The 18,787-nt window shown below is 43.3% G+C and overlaps 1 protein-coding gene across 30 annotated transcripts in view; it reads left to right on the plus strand.

The window, feature by feature from the left end:
• Window positions 1–532: 532 nt before the first annotated feature.
• Window positions 533–18,787, plus strand: part of MAP4 (microtubule associated protein 4) — a 156,107-nt gene continuing 137,852 nt past the window's right edge. For all 30 annotated transcript variants that reach the window (XM_060402561.1, XM_060402563.1, XM_060402565.1 and 27 more), the window contains exon 1: window positions 533–666. The gene's annotated coding sequence lies outside the window, so the exon portion shown is untranslated. The remainder of the gene's footprint in view (window positions 667–18,787) is intronic.

Consider the following 18,787-nt stretch of genomic DNA (forward strand, 5'->3'; position numbering starts at 1 on the left):
CATCTCAGCTTGGACCAGCCACGTCACTTGGGACTGGTGGCAGAGCGGCCCGTGAGAGGCCACCCCAGTCGCGTCTTCATCCAGCAACAGTTCTTCACCGCCACCAGCCGGCCGGCGCCCCGGCCCCGCCCCGCGCCCCTCCCAGGTTACGTCATAGAACCCACTGGCCCTGCCGGCGGGGAGACCCGGGCCCGGCCGCGTGTACTGGGCCTCTCGTATCTTCCCCTTTCCCTGCACTCAAATTCTAAAGGAAGAGACGACCAGCACACAGAGCAGCGGGGGAGGTCGGTCGGTCCTCCCGCCGCCCAGGTAGCAGCAGCAGCAGCGGGCTGGCGGGAGACGGGCGTCTGAAGACCCCTCACGTACCTCGCCCGCCACTGCCCTCCTCCGCTCGGCCGCTACCCCGCCTAGGTCGAGGCGGCGGGGCCGGCCCCTATTGGTCCGCCGCGGGCCTCCGCCTGCCCCCTCGCCCCGCTTATTGGCCAAGGCCGCCGCGCCCGCGGGATAGGCGGCGGCGGCGCCCCTCCCTCGCGCCGGCCCTCAAGAGGGCGACGAGGAAGCGGCCGCCTCCCTGCGTCCCGCCCCTCGGGCTCGCTTGCTGGCTCCTGGCTCCTCCCGGCCCTCTCCCGGCTCCCTCCGGCTCCGGCTCCGGCGCGGCGGCGGCGGGTAGGTGCAGCGGCAGGCGGGGCCCGATCGGAGGAGCGGCTTCCTCACTGTCCCCGGGACTGCCCGAGCCTCCCCCGCGGTCGCCCGGGACCCCACCAGGCCCGCCCGAAGTAGGGAAGGGCGGTGGCCGCCGGCCTGCGGGACGCGGGGGCGGTCGGGCGAGGGGGGCCTGCGGGCGCGATCTTCCAAGTCTTGGAGGCACGATAAGGGGGTCCGCAGGGCGGGGCGGACCCAGAAAGTCTGGAGTGACGGGGCTGAGCCGCCTTTCTCAGGCGCGGGATTGGGGCTGAGCCGGGTGAGCGAGGGTCGGCTGCAGCCTGGGGCCCTGGGTGGGGCTCGGAGACACAGGAGAACTCAAAGGTTGTGCTGTGAAGCTTTTGAGGGTCAGTTGAAGTGGGGCGGAGGTGAACCTCAGATAGGGTGCTAGGCCAGGGAGTTACGGGAGGAGGTAGGGGGTAGTGGTCGAGAGAACGTGGCCCCAGGCTGGGCTCTCCCGGCGCGCGCTGCCCTAGCACAAGATTTGGGGAGTAAGCATGTGTCTGGCTGCGGGAGTGCGCATGGGTCGCTGTAAAGCCCGCGGATGCGAGGATAGGACCTGGAGGGGAGTTAGAAACGTTACCCAGAACGGAGATTGTGATTTAGCACATGGGCCAGGTTCTCCACTAGTGTGTTGCTTGAGCTGTTCTTTGGAGAAATTACTCCTTGAGCGGGGTGGGGTTGGAGGGGAAAGGAAGTGTTAGGGTTTTTGCTTTCATACTGGAATGGGTAAAGTGAATGCATTTGGTGCTTTGGGGAGGAGACAGGATTACGTTTAGCTTTGTGTTTTAGGACCCAGACCCAGAGTGAAACGTGCTTCTCAAGATAGTGTTACCAAGCATTCTCCCGGGAACCCCCTCTTCTCCCCTCCCTCCTCGGTCCAGTTACAGTATTGCTCCCCAGGGCCTCTCGATTCCTTTTCCCTGGCTCCCTAGGATTGCTGTGTTTCTTGCTCTGTGTGTGTCCCGCCCATTTCCCTGCTGCTGCACTTTTGGCAACTGCCTCTGCTCTTTCCCAGGGATGGTTGTGGCATTGCATCAGGGGATATTTGTGCTTGTAATTTGCTCACTCAGCCCAGGAAGAGGGAGAATAGTATGCTGCAGAGATGGGGGCTGGGGGAGGGGGAGGTGGTGCTGGGCAGACAGAGAAATGGGTGTGGTGAGGGAATACAGCTGCTCTAGGCCTATAGGGTAACACTGCCCAGTCATCAGCTCAAAGAGATTCAAAGAGCGGCAGCAGCAGCTATTTTTATAAATCAGTCCTGAATCCAAGCTGAGCACATGGATTTAGAGTGAACAGTTGTCATGCTCTAACTATTACGGGCTGGGTGTTTGGTCGACAACACTAGAGTTGCTAAGCAAGAGACTCCTGTACAGTGCAGGGGGTACTTTACTTGCAACGTTTTAACTTTGCTTTTTTCAACTCTGTTGTACAGCACGTCTCTCTTCTGGGGATGTCTTTTAAATTGTTGTGGTTTGAGGTCCATACTGCTGCTTTTTAAATGAAATGTTTTTGCCTCAGTTATATGCTTGCTTTCAAATATGGCTTAAGTAGAAGAAAGCTATCACTTCTTGAGTACTTGCTGTCTGCCAGGCACTAGTTGTAGGTGTTTATTTCTAGGTGAGAAAATTGAGACTGATGGAAATCAGAGGTCACACAGATTAAGTGGCATCCACACCAGGGTCCTTCTGACTCCCACACAGTAGTTCAGAAACTGTAGGTTCACACAGGGGTGATTCAAACACTTGAGAATTTATTCTTGCAAAGTAATCTCACTGGAGAATGACAATCCAGATATCAATTTATTTACGTCCAAAGTTTTAAGTGCCATATGAACAACTGGCATTAATTACCTACAGGCCCAGGACACCTCCTTTGTTTCTGGGCAGGCAAATCAGTAGTAAGAGTGCAGTTGATTATAGAATTGAAACTAAGAGCACTGGATGTTCTTAGGGAATGTTTTAATCAAGTTACAGAAGCCTAGTGGATCAGCCTTCTTTCTGCATTGTGTTAACTCACATATTTACTCACATATTTATGTTGGACAGTGCTGGGGAGAGGAGATTCTAACACATTTCCTCACTGTCTCAGGTTTTTTTTTTTTTTGTAATGGATAATTTTATTTACTTATTGTTGGGCAGGGACTTTTTCTAGCTTGGGCGAGAGGGGGCTACTCCGTAGTTGCAGTGCGTAAACTTCTCGTTGAGTTGGCTTCTCTTGGTGCCTAACACTGTCTCTAGGTACTGGGGGTTTCAGCAGTTGTGGTACCCAGGCTCTAGAGCACAGCCTTAATAGATGTGGTGCACAGGCTTAGTTGCTCCGTGGCATGTGGGATATTCCTGGGTCAGGGATCAAGGATCTAACCTGTATGTCCTCCATTGACAGGTGGATTCCTTACCACTGAGCCACCAAGGAAGCCTCTTCAGTTTTTTAAGGTGTCTCTGCATATATTTGTCATCCCAGCATTTATTTACTTGAGTTAAAATCCCCAAATTTATAAATATGCTTATATTACATATTTAAACAGTCATTTTCCATTGTTTGGTGACAGTGAAGGAAACACCTGGATTTTCTTAGGTTTACGTGGCTTGGCTTTATTTTTCTAGAGGGTATAAAAATGTTCGTGTACTAATTGGCTTTCAAGGGAGAGAGTGACAGGTTTGTCAAACGTTATCAGAGTGGCTTGAGAACAGGGAAAGATGCTTGCAGTTTTACTTTTGGGTGTAGAGTGGGGGTGGGTGGGGATGAGCATTCCTTTGTGTGGTTTGAACCTCCCACCTACACCAAGATAGGTGGCTTAGTTTTAAAGATGTGGTTCCTATTGATCTTAGGGTCTTGTTCTTTTCTTCCCTGATCTTGTCTCTGAACTTGGTGATCCATCCTTTGGCTGTGTAAACTTTTGCTGTTGACACTTCAAACTTTTGGCATCACTATTCTCCTTTTCCTGTTTATTTTAAAGTATTAATCATCACTTGTTGATATGTAGGTTTTATTTTTCCTTAAAAAGCAAGGACATCTGAAAGGAACATTTTGAAGTTGTCTTGATATAGTTCATATGGTTTGCTCAATTTGAAAAGGAAACCGAGTAGGTATCTCTGATTTCTTTGTCCTTCTAAATGGCATTCTTAGAACCAGACTGTGTGTGTGTGTGCGCGCTCAGTCAGTCAGTCTTGTCCAGCTTTTTCCGACTTCATGGTCTATCACCAAGCTTCTGCATTGGCAGGCAGTTTCTTTACCACTGTGCCACCTGGGAAGCCCCCTAGAACCAGCTCACTGTGACAGCCTTATTGCTTGAAGTGAGTGTGTTGAGGACAATTAGGGTCAAGAAAGGGGATCAAACAAATATATATTGTACCCACTACCTTCAGTTTCTTGGTTTCCTCTTGCCTTTAACACTTGACACTTCTGAAGAGTAGTGATCATTTGTAGAGTGTTCCTGAATTTGAGTTTTCTGTTTTTTGTTATTTTGTTTTGTTTTGTTTTCTTTTGATTAGTCTGAGATTAAGCATTTTAGCGAAGAATATCAGGGAGATAGTATGGCCTTCCTGTCACACATTTTGTATCAGATGCTATCTGATATCATCATGGCTTATTGCTGATATTAACTTTAGTAACTTGATTTTAGTGACTTGGCTGCCTGGTTTTTTATAAATCGACTCTTTTTCCGTTTCCTTACTTCATTTGTTAGAAGCTAGAAATGAGTCACCGAGTCAAGCCCACACTCCAGGGCAAGGGAATTTAAGCTCCACCTCCTGAGTATCAAAGAATTTGTGAGCATATGTTAAAACCACCCACAGTAATTAGTAAATATCTCTGAGAGGCTATACAGAGATCTGATTTTTTTCTGAAAGTTTCATCCTCTAATGTCAGTGAAACGCCCACAGCAGCAATTACTGTGCTGTTCTACCGGTGATTTTCTATTTCTCTCATTCCTCCTACATTATTGTTTGGAATTCTTCTGTAAGAAAGATTTGTGTTTTTTCCTCCCATTTACTTAATTTAATCATTTAGTGTGTTTTTCCCCCTCTGGGTTGTATTTCATTGTATAAATCCTTCTAGCTTTGACCATTTGGCACCTATGTTCTTTTGACACGTCCCTCTCCTACCCTGTCCCTTTTCTTTTTTTTTTGAGCACATTTTTACTTTCTGATATCACAGATGCCCCAGTCTGATCTTGTATTTTCTCTGCCTCAGTCCTAGAATCAACCATTTCTCCTGGTTTCTTATACTGGAGAAAAATATTTAGAAACCAAGATCTGGTTTCTAAATGAACTGGGTGTTCATTTACTCATTGCTACTGGGATATTACTGCTTCTTGACACTCTTAGGGAACAGAGTTAGGAAATATATTTATGTATACTGACCCAGGTATAGACATCTGATTTTTGTTTTTTTTGGCCACCCCTCACAGAGTATTAGTTCCCTGAACCTGTGCCTTCAACAGTGAAAGGACAGAGTCCTAAGCACTGGACCACCAGGGAATTCCCTACACATACCTGTTTCTGTATCTATCTGTATATAAATATAAACATGGATTCATGCTGGTTTCTCTGACTCTAATCCAGCATCACAGAGTTCATTGTAGCATTCTCCTCCTTGCTTATTTGTAATTTCTTTCTTTGACAGTGAGATACTTGGTTCTTATTATTTATAATAGATTTAGTTACTAGTTCAACCCTAATATATAAAGTAGGAAAGTAAAGTAAAATACAGGGTTTTCTTTCAGTATTTCTTTTTTTAAAATTTAACTTTTAACAGGAATATAGTTGATTTACAATATTGTGTTAGTTTCAGGTGGAAAGTACAGTTTTAACTGTCACCTGAGGTAAATTCCAAAGCATCTTGCAGTTAACCGATTTAAATTATATTTCTATAATATTGGTATTTTAAATTACTTTTTTTCAGTTCCAGTGGAGAGATGAAATCATTTGCCCCTGGCCAAACAGGGAATGAGTGACTTTAGCTGAAATAGGTGACCTATTCTCACTCCCAAGGATAAGCTTAATCCCAAGCAAAACAATCTCTTCATAGCAGGTATCTTGACTACCTTTGTCCCTTCTTGGTGGGATTGTTCCTTTAATTAACAAAGTTCCTGGGTTTTATTTTTATTTTTATTTTTTTTCCTGGGTTTTATATTTAAATTTTAAACTTTGGGAGTGTTGAGAGCAAGAACAGTTACTTTACTGGACTTCTTTCTACTTGCAGAATCATAGACTTGGAAGAGATCTTAGAGATAATCTAATGCAGCTTTCCACACAGTACAGGTGAATCCTCCAGCCCTTTCTTTTCATAAGTACTCCCCTAGATAGGGATTTCACTGCTGGTGGCTATCAATTCCAGGTTTGCAAATTTGTCATTTTAGGAAGACTTCCTTGATCATGATCTCAGAGGTGCCTCCCGGTAGCTTTTATTTACTGGTTCTACTTTTGCTGTCTACAGTTATCCCCTGTAGATCCAGTGTCCACTTTACAGCTATTCAGTGACAGTTATTTTGTCCTACTTAAATTTGTTCTTTTCCAGCCTAAGCAGTTTTTTCCTTCTAGCCACGTCTTCTGAAATGTGCTGTCTAAACTGTTTACCATGTTGGGCATTATCCTTGGACATGCTGCAGTTTGTCACATATGTTCTGTCCTCAAGAGCTTCCCTGGTGGGTCAGATGGTTCAGTTTTGGGAGACCCAGTTTCTATCCCTGGGTGGGGAAGATCCTCTGAAGAAGGGAATGGCAACTCATTCCCCATTCTTCCCTGGAGAACTCTATGGACAGAGGAGCCTTGTGCACTAGAGTTCCTGGGGTCGCAGAGTCCCGATACAACTAAGCTACTAACAACACACACAGATACTACTGTATTAGGCCTTGGAGGTAAAGTGGTTAAGGAGTTAAAAATGATCCCTGCCCTTAGGGAGCTTAGTTTCCATATGTGCTGCTTCAGAATAAATTAGGTTCTTTTCTCTTCCAATATCTACTTTTTTTCAGTGTAAGTTTATACTTGTCTGGTAGTAAGCGCATCTCTAGGTCTTTTTTTCTCTAGAGCTGCTGTTAACCAGTCTTTGTCCTTGGTTGGTTTCTTGAAACTATGTATAGAACTTCTTTACACTCCTATAAGTGAAGTCGCTCAGTCGTGTCCAACTCTTTGCGACCTCAGGGACTGTAGCCTACCACATTCCTCTGTCCATGGGATTTCCCAGTCAGGAGTACTGGAGTGGGGTGCCATTTCCTTCTCCAGAGGATCTTCCCGACCCAGGGATCAAACCCGGGTCTCCCACATTGTAGGCAGACACTTTACCATCTGACCCATCTGTACACTCATATCCTTTCTGTAATTCCTGTATTCTCTCCATTGTTCCATAGGGGACCTTTTGAATCCTGATTCCATTCTCTTTGCTTTATTTATCCTTTCTATATCTGTAACTTTGATATGTTCTTTCTTTATTTTTATTTGAATAGATTAATATTCAGCTAGAGAATTTCAAGATCAGGTCCTGAAGTGAAGTATTTCCAAAAGAGACCTTGTTTCTATTTTCTGCTATAGTTTGTGTGCAAAATTGTAATTAAAATATTTTACATCTTACTACTCTAAAGACACAGCTAGTTTCCTTCAAACGGTAGTTAATGATTACTGATTGAAGTTAGTTTATAAGGTTTTTTTTTATTATGACAAAGTATAGATTCTGACTTATAAATGACTCACATATAAAACAGTTACAGCCTCTCTCTCATCCTTCACCCCACCCCCACCCCACATAGGTTGAGACTGTCATGAAAAAACTTAAAAAGCTTTTACAGAAGATTATACTATATTCTTAAAAAGGAAAAAAAGGAAAAATTTAGGGGAGATTGGGGATAGGTGATGAGTAGAGAGACCCTTAAGAAAAAGTTTGCTTCATTAAAGTTGTTGTTATTAAATTGTCTGAAATTCTCAGATATCATTTTGCTGTCTGTCTGAAATTCTACGATATCTTTTTTTTTCTGCTGTTAAACTGTCTGAAGTTCTGAGATATTTAGATTATAACCCATTTTCTCTTTTAGGAATAGAAACACACAGGAAGATTCTAGACAGCTCTCGATTGTTTTCTTATAGGTAGAACATATTGGAGAAATGTGTATTCAGATCCTTCATCCATTTTAAATTAGGTTATTTGTTTTTAATCCATGAACTTTAAGAGTTCTTTATATATTCTAGATACAAATCCTTTGTCAGATATATTTGTTATAGTATGGCAGTATTAGCACTGAACCAGGGGTCAAAAGACAAGAGTTTAGGTCCCAACTCTATCACAAAAGAGTTCTGAAGTCTGGGGCAACTCAGTGAACCTTTTTATTTACAGAATCAGGGTGCTGATCATACCTATCTCACAGGGTTGTTGTGAGAATTAAGAGATAAGTGAATGGGGAAGGCTCCCTTTAAAATGCTAGTGAGATACTGCCTAGTGGTCCAAGTAAAACTATAATCTTGGTGGATGTGGAATTGGTGGTGTTTCGGTGTTTTCAGTGGGATTTGCATCGCCTCTAAAAGCTTCATTTTACCATATATATGGTAAATTGGCTGTGAAACGATGAAATCATAGACTCATTAAACTACTGTGAGGCCCAGAATAATTGTCTTCTTTGAGGTCACATACCACAAAGCTGAGTCAGGACTTGAACTTTAATTTCTAGCATTCTTTTTACTATGTTCAGCTTAATAGCACAGCTCCTTCTGAATCTTCTTTGCACATAGCATTGTGATAAGTGCTGGGGGTGATTTGGGTGTGTGTGGTGTGTTTGTGTGTAGATACATGCTTTTATTTTTTGAGCGGGTAACACTGAAAGTGGATTGGCTGGTTTGGAAGGTAGGTGTATATTTAACCTTTAAAGAAATTGCCCTGCAAATGGCTTCCTCATTACCTTCTTTTCTAGATTCCATATATATGTGTTCAGTTCAGTTCAGTTGCTCGGTCGTGTCCAACTCTTTGCAACGCTATGGACTGCCACACACCAGGCCTCCCTGTCCATCACCAACTCCCAGAGTTTACCCAAACTCTTCCATTGAGTCAGTGATGCCATCCAACCATCTTATCCTCTGTCGTCCCCTTCTCCCACCTTCAATCTTTCCCAGCGTCAGGGTCTTTACAAATGAGACAGCTCTTTGCATCAGGTGGCCAAAGTATTGGAGTTTCAGCTTCAACATCAGTCCTTCCAATGAACACTCAGGACTGATCTCCTTTAGGATGGACTGGTTGGATTTCCTTGCAGTCCAAGGGACTCTCAAGAGTCTTCTCCAACACCACAGTAAAAAAGCATCAATTCTTGGGTGCTCAGCTTTCTTTATAGTCCAACGCTCACATCCATACATGACTACTGGAAAAACCATAGCCTTGACTAGATGGAACTTTGTTGGCAAAGCAATGTCTCTGTTTCTTAATATGCTGTCTAGGTTGGTCATAACTTTCCTTCCAAGAAGTAAGCGTCTTTTAATTTCATGGCTGCAGTCACCATCTGGAGTGATTTTGGAGCCCTAGAAAGCAAAGTCAGTCACTGTTTCCATTGTTTCCCCATCTATTTGCCATGAAGTGATGGGACTGGATGCCATGATCTTAGTTTTCTGAATGTTGAGCTTTAAGCCAACTTTTTCACTCTCCTCTTTCACTTTCATCAAGAGGCATTGTAGTTCCTCTTCACTTTCTGCCAGAAGGGTGGTGTCATCTGCATATCTGAGGTTATTGATATTTCTCCTGGCAATCTTGATTCCAGCTTGTGCTTCCTCCAGCCCAGCGTTTCTCATGATGTACTCTGCACAGAAGTTAAATAAGCAGGGTGACAATATACAGCCTTGACGTACTCCTTCTTCTATTTGGAACCAGTCTGTTGTTCCATGTCCAGTTCTAACTGTTGGTTCCTGACCTGCATACAGGTTTCTCCAGAGGCAGGTCAAGTGATCTGGTATTCCTACCTCTTGAAGAATTTTCCACAGTTTGTTGTGGTCCACACAGTCAAAGGCTTTGGTATGGTCAATAAAGCAGAAATCGATGTTGCTTTCAAGGAACTCTCTTGCTTTTTTGATGATCCAGTGGATGTTGGCAATTTGATCTCTGGTTCCTCTGCCTTTTCTAAAACCAGCTTGAACATCTGGAAGTTCATGGTTCACATATTGCTGAACCCTGGCTTGGAGAACGTTGAGCATTACTATACTAGTGTGTGAGATGAGTGCTATTGTGAAGTAGTTTGAGCATTCTTTGGCATTGCCTTTCTTTGGAATTGGAATGAAAACTGACCTTTTCCAGTCCTGTGGCCACTGCTGAGTTTTCCAAATTTGCTGGCATATTGAGTGCAGCACTTTCACAGCATCATCTTTCAGGATTTGAAATAGCTCAACTGGAATTCCATGACCTCCATTAGCTTTGTTGGTAGTGATGCTTTCTAAGGCCCACTTGACTTCACATTCCAGGATGTCTGGCTCTAGGTGAGTGATCACACCATCATGATTATCTTGGTCGTGAAGATCTTTGTACAGTTCTTCTGTGTATTCTCGCCACCTCTTCTTAATATTTTCTGCTTCTGTTAGGTCCCTACCATTTTTGTCCTTTCTTGAGCCCCTCTTTGCCTGAGATGTTCCCTTGGTAGCTCTAATTTTCTTGAGATCTCTAGCCTTTTCCATTCTATTGTTTCCTCTATTTCTTTGCACTGATCACCAAGGAAGGCTTTCTTATCTCTCCTCGCTATTCTTTGGAACTCTGCATTCATATGCGTATATCTTTCCTTTTCTCCTTTGCCTTTAGCTTCTCTTCTTTTCTCAGCTATTTGTAAGGCCTCCTCAGACAGCCATTTTGCTTTTTTGCATTTCTTTTTCTTGAAGATAGTCTTGATCCCTGTATCCTGTACAATGTCACAAACCTCCATCTGTAGTTCATCAGGCACTCTATCAGATCTATTCCCTTAAATCTATTTCTCACTTTCACTGTATAATCATAAGGGATTTGATTTAGGTCATACCTGAATGGTCTAGTGGTTTTCCCTACTTTCTTCAATTTGAGTCTGAATTTGGCAATAAGGAGTTCATGACCTGAGCCACAGTCAGCTCCCAGTCTTGCTTTTGCTGACTGTATAGAGCTTCTCCATCTTTGGCTGCAAAGAATATAATCAGTCTGATTTCAGTGTTGACCATCTGGTGATATCCATGTGTAAAGTCTTTTCTTGTGTTGTTGGAAAAGGGTGTTTGCTGTGACCACTAGACCATTCAGGTATGACCTAAATCAAACCCCTTATGATTATACAGTGGAAGTGAGATAGATTTAAGGGACTAAATCTGATAGAGTGCCTGATGAACTTTGGACGGAGGTTTGTGAGATTGTACAGGATACAGTGCGTTCTCTTGGTAAAACTCTATTAGTCTTGTTCTGCTTCATTCCGTACGCCAAGGCCAAATTTGCCTGTTACCCCAGGTGTTTCTTGACTTTCTATTTTTGTATTCCAGTCCCCTATAATGAAACGGACATCTCTTTTGGGTGTTAGTTCTAAAAGGTCTTGTAGGTCTTCATAGAACCATTCAGCTTCTTCAGTGTTACTGGTTGGGGTATAGACTTGGATTACTGTGATATTGAATGGTTTGCCTTGGAAATGAACAGACATCATTCTGTCGTTTTTGAGATTGCATCCAAGTACTGCATTTTGGACTCTTGTTGACCATGATGGCTACTCCATTTCTTCTAAGGGATTCCTGCCCGCAGTAGTAGATATAATGGTCATCTGAGTTAAATTCACCCATTCCAGTCCATTTTAGTTTGCTGATTCCTAGAATGTCAACGTTCACTCTTGCCATCTCCTGTTTGACCACTTCCAATTTGCCTTGATTCATGGACCTAACATTCCAGGTTCCTATGCAGTATTGCACTTTACAGCATTGGACTTTACTTCCATCACCAGTCACATCCACAACTGGGTATTGTTTTTCTTTGGCTCCATCCCTTCATTCTTTCTGGAGTTATTTCTCCACTGATGTCTAGTAGCATATTGGGCACCTACCTACCTGGGGAGTTCCTCTTTCAGTATCCTATCGTTTTGCCTTTTCATCCTGTTCATGGGGTTCTCAAGGCAAGAATACTGAAGTGGTTTGCCATTTCCTTCTCTAGTGGACCACATTTTGTCAGACTTTTCCACCATGACCCGTCGGTCTTGGGTGGCTCCACACAGCATGGCTTAGTTTCATTGAGTTAGACAAGGCTGTGGTCCTAGTGTGATTAGATTGACTAGTTTTCTGTGATTATGGTTTCAGTGTGTCTGCCCTCTGATGCCCTCTCGCAACACCTACCGTCTTACTTGGTTTTCTCTTACCTTGGATGTGGGGTATCTCTTCTCAGCTGCTATAGCAAAGCGTAGCCACTGCTCCTTACCTTGGACTAGGGATATCTCCTCATGGCCGCCCCTCCTGACCTTGAGGAGGAGGAGTAGCTCCTCTTGGCCCTCCTGCGCCCGCATAGCCACTGCTCCTTGGACGTGGGGTTGCTCCTCTTCGCTGCCGCCACTGACCTCAGGTGTGGGGTAGCTCCTCCCGGTAGCAGCCTAGCACTCTTGGCCCTATTCCATCATAGAGCCTGGACTTCCCCGGTGGCTCAGATGGTAAAGTGTTTACCTACAATGCGGAAGACCCAGGTTCAATCCCCGGGTCGGGCAGATCTCCTGGAGAAAGAAATGGCAACCCACTCCAGTATTCTTGCATGGAAAACCCCATGGACGGAGGAGCCTGGTAGGCTCCAGTCCATGGGGTCACAAAGAGTCAGCCACGACTGAGCGACTTCACCCTCACCTTCACTAATCATAAAGTCAGCTGATGTTGCTCCTAGGTTTTCAGATCAGGTGTTCATGCAGGGGAACTTAGAAAAGACAACTGTTTTATTGTTTTTAAATGAAGTGACAACACAGGTCCCTATATACATTTTTTCCCTTTAATTAATGAATGACTTGGATCTTTTTAGTAAAATTAGAGACTTTCTTGTTATTGAATGACAATTTTGTCAGGTAAAGGATCTTCACTTCAGTTGCTCAGTCATGTCCAACTTTTGCGACCCCATGAGCTGCAGCACGCCAGGCCTCCCTGTCCAACACCAACTCCTGGAGCCCACCCAAATAGTCTTCCCTGTAGCTTAAATAGTAAAGAATCTTTCTGCAGTACAGGAGAAGGCGATGGCACTCCACTCCAGTGCCCTTGCCTGGAAAATCCCATGGACAGAGGAGCCTGGTAGGCTTCAGTCCATGGCGTCGCTAAGAGTCGCACATGACTGAAGTGTGGCGTCGCTAAGAGTCGGGCACGACTGAAGTGACTTAGCAGCAGCAGCGGTACAGGAGACCTGGGTTTGATCCCTAGGTCGGGAAGATCCTCTGGAGAAGGGAATGGCAATCCCTAGTATTCTTGCCAGGAGAATCCCATGGACAGAGTAGCCTTGTTGGCTACAGTCTGTGGGATCACAAAGAGAACACGGCTGAGAGACTAACGCTACGCTTTGTCAGGTAAAAAGGGCTGTGTTCATACGTAATAGAGACGGTCACCAATTACGACAGTTAGTGTTAAAAACAGACCAGTAAATCGATTGAGAGGTGAGTTGTTGGAACAAGAAATAACGACTTTAATCAGAAAGCTAGCAGACCAAAAAGATGGCAGACTAACATCTCAAAAAACTACCTTCTGGGCTTCCCTGGTTGCTCAGTGGTAAAGAATTCGCTGGCCAAGGCAGGAGACATGGGTTTGATCCCTGATCCGGCAAGACCCCATATGCCCTGGAGCAACGAAGCCTGTGCCGCACAGCTACTGAAGCCCCGGCTCCCTAAAGCCTGTACTCTGCAGCAAGAGAAGCCACTACAAGGAGAAGCCTGGGCACTGCAAACGGAGATTAACCCCCACTCGCCTCAACTAGAGAAAAGCCTGCACAGCAACAAAGACCCACCACAGCCAAAGATAAATAAAATTACATATTGAAAAACCCATCTTCCCTCAGTCTGAATTTGGACTCCTTTTGTATACAGGAGAGGGAGGGGCCGTCTGGGCACTGACCAATGGCTGAGCAGAACCACTAAGGTTGTTGGTTGATGGTCGCTCGCTAACGGTTGCTTGCTTGGGGGAGGAGCCCACTGGGCACTGACCAATGGCTGAGGAGAACCACTACTGGTCGCTGGTTGACAGTTGCTCACTAACGGTTGCTTGCTTGGGGGAGGTGCTCATTGTGGCACCAACCAATGGCTGAGCAGGACCACTAACGGTTGCTGGTTGGCAGTTGCTCCCTAACGGCTGCTCCAGCAGCTATCAATGTGTGCACTGGCCTTGATGCCTCTATACTCTGAGCAGAAAGATGGGACACCAGAAAGTGACCAGGACCTCTAGCCCTCAGTGGAGCTAGGCTTGCAGATGGTGGAGACCTCGGTGGCCTTGCAGAGGCAGTTGACATGCCCATTAGTGGGATCACTGAGGTGGCTGGTTCAGCCTGCGACTGGCCTCACTCCTCAGCTGGTGACTGATGAGGTAGCCTGGGAGCTGTTGTCCCCAGAGTGGGCAGGCCTGGTGAGCTAGTTGTGGCCACATGCAGGAGAGGTGCTGCAGAGCTGCCCCTGCCCCTGCCCTGCCTTAATGGAGCGGGATCTGGCCGTGGCGATGGAGGAAGGGCCCCTCGCACTTCAGGTTCGTGCTGGGGAGGCCGCTATTACTGGATACATGGTATTTATGTGGGCTGCTTGGTTTGTAAAGAATCTCTGCTATATGGTAATTTCAGATTTCATGCATCGAACTTTTTTTTTCAGTTGAGGTTTATATTTAATTTTTTTATTATAGCTGATTTATAATGTGTTTGCTTTCAGTGTACAGCAAAGTAATTTAGTTACACATATATATTCTTTTTCATATTCTTTTCCATCATGGTTTAGACAGAATATTGAATATAGTTCCCTGTGCTGTACAGCAGAATCTTGGTGTTTATCTGTTTTATATGTAGTAGTTTGTATCTGCTAATCTCAAACTCCTGATTCCTCCCTCACCTTCTTTCCCTTTGGTAACCATAAATTTGTTTTCAATGTGAGTCTGTTTCTGTTTTGTGAAGTTCATTTGTGTCATATTTTAGATTCCACATATAAGTGATATCAGTTACTGTTCTTTTTGTGGAGAAATACCAGGATACTTTATTTTCTTGAAATCAGCTTTTTTGTTGTTGTTGTTCTAAGATTGTTTTGTTTAAAACCAATGAAATGGAATTGTTAGATTTTTAAGGGTCTTATTTTTGAAATGTTGGTTATATTATTCAATCTAATTCAGTAAGTGGTTTTATTTTTTGTTTGACTGTGCCACTCAGCTTACAGAATCTGTCTCCTGACCTGACCTGACCTGGTGGTGAAAGCCCAGAATTCTAACCACAAGGCCAAGAGTGAATTTATATGTTCTAGATTCAGTTTAGGTTCTTTGGGTATAAGACTGTGTGAGTCAGATGGTAAAGAATCTTCCTGCAATGTGGGAGACCTGGGTGTGATCCCTGGGTTGGGAAGATCCCCTGGTGAAGGGAATGACAACCCACTCCAGTATTGTTTCTTGGACAGTCCCATGGACAGAGGAGCCTGGCAGGCAAAGAGTCAAACCCAACTGTGTAACTAACACTTTGACCTTCAAGTGCTGCCTTAAGAAGTCCAAATATTTAGTGTACTTGTCAGTTTTTTGGATGGTTTTTGAATTCTGTTTTTTAATTAAACCTGTAACTTGGAGATAATTGTCAATTCATATAAGGTTGTAAGAAAACAATACAGAGAAATCTTTTGTACCCTTTGCCCTAGTCAGTCAGTCAGTCAGTCAGTCAGTTCAATTGCTCAGTCGTGTCCAACTCTTTGCGACCCCATGGATTGCAGCATGCCAGGCCTGCCTGTCCATCACCAGCTCCCGGAGTTCACTCAAACTCACGTCCATCGAGTCCGTGATGCCATCCAGCCATCTCATCCTCTGTCGTCCCCTTCTTCTCCTGACCCCAATCCCTCCCAGCATCAGAGTCTTTTCCAATGAGTCAACTCTTCGCATGTCATGGCCAAAGTACTGGAGTTTCAGCTTTAGCATCATTCTTTACAAAGAACACCCAGGACTGATCTCCTTTAGAGTGGACTGGTTGGATCTCCTTGCAATCCAAGGGACTCTCAAGAGTCTTCTCCAACACCACAGTTCAAAAGCATCAATTCTTCGGCGCTCAGCTTTCTTCACAGTCCAACTCTTACATCCATGCATGACCACTGGAAAAACCATAGCCTTGACTAGATGGAATTTCATGGCTGTGATCACCATCTGCAGTGATTTTGGAACCCCCCAGAATAAACTCTGACACTGTTTCCGCTGTTTCCCCATCTATTTCCCATGAAGTGATGCGACTAGATGCCGTGATCTTCGTTTTCCGAATGTTGAGCTTTAAGCCAACTTTTTCACCCTCCTCTTTGACTTGCATCAAGAGGCTTTTTAGTTCGTCTTCACTTTCTGCCATAAGGGTGGTGTCATTTTTCCTGGCAATCTTGATTCCAGCTTGTGCTTCTTCCAGCCCAGCATTTCTGATGATATGCTCTGCATAGAAGTTAAATAAGCAGGGTGACAATATACAGCCTTGACGTATTCCTTTTCCTGTTTGGAACCAGTCTGTTGTTCCATGTCCAGTTCTAACTGTTGCTTCCTAACCCAGATATAGGTTTCTCAAGAGGCAGGTCCGGTGGTCTGGTATTCCCATCTCTTTCAGAATTTTCCACAGTTCATTGTGATCCACACAGTCAAAGGCTTTGGCATAGAAAATTAAAGCAGAAATCGATGTTTTTCTGAAACTCTCTTGCTTTTTTGATGCCCTAGTAGTATTTTGCAAAACCATATAACAAGGATATTGACATAGAAACAGTTAACAGTAAATGGTACAACCCCTCTGGAAAGCAGTTTGGTAGTTTGCCCGAGAGTACAGTTGCTGGGTCGTGTGGTAGTTGCGTGTTTAGTTTTTAGAGAAATGCCATTTATATTGATATAACATGGCGGCAGTCTGGGCTCTGCAAGTGGTCTTCACTGATACTGCAGTTCCTTTACCTACTTCAGGGATGAAGTTCTGAATCCGCTCCTTGGTCCCTGACTCCATCCTAGAGAGAGTTCCACCTTTGCCATATGGTAGTGTTGGGACTAGTGTGTTTTCTCTGGTGTTTGGCTGGAGTAAAATGGGTATTGTCTAAAAGTTTCCTGTCTTGCTTAGCTGCTTCTTTCCTGGTCCTTGGGCTAAAGTGAGCAGAGTTTTGTTGGAGTTTTCCTTGTCTGCACTCTTAGGTGTTTCTGGATTGCCATGCTCGTCATTTCCAATATTGAGATATATTAGACAAAAAGAAAACCCAGGGAACTCATCACTTTTTTGTTCCTTAGATCCCAAGGTCCCTTGACATTCTACCTTCTTCTCTCCACCTTTCAAAGTCTTATGTTTGTTTTATATATGTATAATATCCAGGATTTTTAGTTGTAACTAATGAGAGGAAGAGGAAAAAGTAAATCTGTATTTTCCAAGAAGCATAAGTTTTTGTATTGTTTTAAAAATGACATTTATTTTTCTATTTATGAGAATATATATTTAATGTGGAAAATTTAGAAAATAAAAAAAATGAAAGAATAACAACATTTTGATATGTAATCTTTTAGCTGTTTTCTGTGAATATATATACTTACTTTTCTTCATACATAAAGTATGAACTGTTTATATTATTCAAGGACTTTCCACTTAAGTATTATAAGTATCATTCCTGGTCAGGAAATGCTTGTGTATAATGACATTTTTTGTGGTATCAGTTAAGTTGTAATGTGTATATTCAGGAGGTGATCCATATGTGTTATTCTGCTAGGTTAAGTGCTTAAGAGAGAGCCCCCATACATTAAAAGGATGTACTGTTTCCCATGAATCTCAGTGTTTAGACATGGCTTTTTTACGAAAGGGAGTCTAAAGTAAACCATATTTAGCTATAAGTTTCAGAAACTCTGGATGTATGGGTAGATACTTAGGTTTTAAAGTTTAAAAGTATCCACATGTCTTTATGAATGCTATTTTGATTGAAGTTCATATTTTCCATTATGTCATAAGAAGGGTCATTATACTTTTTAGGAGAAAATCAGAGATAATAATGGCTTTTTGTTTTTTCTTGGAGGAAATAGGAGATACCAGCAGTGTTTGTTTCAGTAAACCCTAGCATTAGTTTTCTGCTGAAGTTTGCAAAACATAAGCCAGAATGATTTTAATATTTTTCCATAGTGCAACTTTTTCTAATTGCTGTGCAGTATACTTCCAGATGTTCAGATTTATTGGGAAGTTTAGATTATTTCATAAATTGGGAATTTAATATTTGATGTCCAGATTCATGTAGTAGATCTAATTAAAATTTATTGTATTTCATTTTTTCACTCTGTATCTTTTTCTTAGTATCATGAATAGTTGCACTGTCAAACTGAAACTAATAATGATAAAATCACTTTACAGATAAACACATGTAGAATTATATAATATTTGGAGTTGTTTTAATTTGTTTCTTAAATATGAAGGTGCATATGTCATAGTTTAGAAAGCTATTCTTTCAACCTAACATGGAGTCACTAATTAGACATAAAGCTGTAATGTTATTGCTTAATATTTTTGAAACTTCAAAATTGTATCACTTTTGCTTTTCCAAAAGTGATAAGTAGTGCTATGAAAAAAATTTTTTAATTTAGAAAAAGGAAAATATTTACCAAGTTGCCAGTTTTCGTATTCTTTTTACAAGCAATTAATCATTGAGGAGTGCTCAGCAAGCTGTTTCCTCTTTGCCAGTCTCTACAGCTTGTGGTTTGAAATGTTCATCGCTATCTGGTAGTAAACCCCAAATGCCCCACACCAACCTCATTGGTCTGCTCCAGGTCTGTGTGGCAGGTTGTGTTCACTCTCTTTAATCCCTCTACTGTACCGAAATCAGTGATTGCATAAAAGATTGTACATGGAGTCTAATTTTATAGTTTCTTTCAAAGAAAATACTTTAATGGAAATTTGTTTAAAATGTCTCAATAGCCCTATAAATGAAATTGGAGACTGACTGTAATATGACTTACTGGCAGAGGATGTA

This window comes from Ovis aries, chromosome 19, assembly GCF_016772045.2.
Source record: "Ovis aries strain OAR_USU_Benz2616 breed Rambouillet chromosome 19, ARS-UI_Ramb_v3.0, whole genome shotgun sequence".
Taxonomy (NCBI): Eukaryota; Metazoa; Chordata; class Mammalia; order Artiodactyla; family Bovidae; genus Ovis; species Ovis aries.